We start from the raw sequence: 1,511 nt of genomic DNA on the forward strand, positions 1-1,511 counted from the left end.
AATTATGGGGGTCAGGAAATTTCAGAGTAACTCTGTGGTACTGCTTCAAGGTCACCGAAACAGTAACGGCTCCTCTCGACTATTAAGATTAAGGAGTTATTTGAAGACCACATTCTGAAGACCAAGGTAAAGCAGAGCCCAGGGAAATGAAGCACAGTACAGTCACTTCTACATCAGATCACTGATGATGCAGTAAAGTTTAAAAATGTGCTTCTCCTAACTTCCTTGGCTACTCTCCTCTTTACAATTTATTGAATATTATTTTTATATTCTATCCCTCAGATTCAGTTTATGATTTATTAACAGAGACTAAATGCTTATCTGAAAACATTGATGAAAAATCATTCTGCAATAACATTCATCCTACTTGGATTAACAGATGACCCACGACTACAGGTCTTTCAGTATTTCTCTTTGTCACCTACATTTTCACTGTTGCTGGAAATGTCCTAACCATTTTCCTCATTCTGGTGGACCCTCATCTTAAAACTCCCATGTACTTTTTCCTTCAGAACTTCTCCATCTTAGAAATAATATTTACAACTGTCTGTTTTCCTCGATTCCTGTATAGCCTGACAACTGGGGACAGAAGGGTTACCTATAATGCTTGTGCAATGCAATTATTTTTTGTCATCCTCATTGGGGCAACAGAATTTTTTCTTCTAACTGCCATGTCCTATGACCGCTACGTGGCCATCTGCAAGCCCCTGCACTACACCACCATCATGAGTGACAGGGTTTGCACCATTCTTGTCCTTTTCTTTGGCTGATTGGGTTAATTGTCATACTCCCTCCACTTAGCCTAGGAGTTCAGCTGGATTTCTGCAACTCCAATCTCGTTGACCATTTTGGCTGTGATGCATCACCTCTTCTGATGATTGTATGCTCGGACACTCAATTTGTAGAGCAAATTATTCTAGTCATGGCTGTGCTGACACTCATTCTTACATTAGTCTGTGTAATTGTTTCCTACACATACATCATCAAGACTATTTTAAGACTCCCTTCAACCCAGCAAAGACAAAAGGCTTTCTCCACCTGTTCTTCCCACATGATTGTAGTTTCCATCACCTATGGAAGTTGCCTCTTCATCTATATCAAACCAGCAAAGGAAGGCGTGGACATGAATAAAGTGGTGTCATTGCTCAACATGTCAGTCATCCCTCTGATGAACCTTTTCATTTATACTCTGTGGAACAAGCAAGTCAAGCAAGCCTTCAAGGACTCAATAAAAAAGATGGCATTTCTTTCAAGGGATTAGAAAACTACAAAGACTTTAAAAATTGAAAATATATGCATATAAACATTTCATCTTTTACTATGTGTTCTTATTCAAGTCTACAGTACAATATTGAAATTATAATCTGATTAACCACCAAAGTTTCTTCATATTTGCCTTAGAAGCACACACTTATGTAGGCATTATGGCCTTAATTCAAATAAACCTCTAATAATGGCTCCATTTCCCAATTGTGCATGAGTACTGACTTCAGAAAGTCCAAACAGCACAT

General features: G+C 38.5%; 1 pseudogene; it reads left to right on the top strand.

Annotated features, from left to right (window-relative positions):
* Nucleotides 1-324: 324 nt before the first annotated feature.
* On the top strand, nucleotides 325-1,261 carry LOC130685138 (olfactory receptor 6C2-like; annotated as a pseudogene).
* Nucleotides 1,262-1,511: the final 250 nt, after the last annotated feature.

This window comes from Manis pentadactyla, chromosome 10 (assembly GCF_030020395.1).
Source record: "Manis pentadactyla isolate mManPen7 chromosome 10, mManPen7.hap1, whole genome shotgun sequence".
NCBI classification, from domain to species: domain Eukaryota; kingdom Metazoa; phylum Chordata; class Mammalia; order Pholidota; family Manidae; genus Manis; species Manis pentadactyla.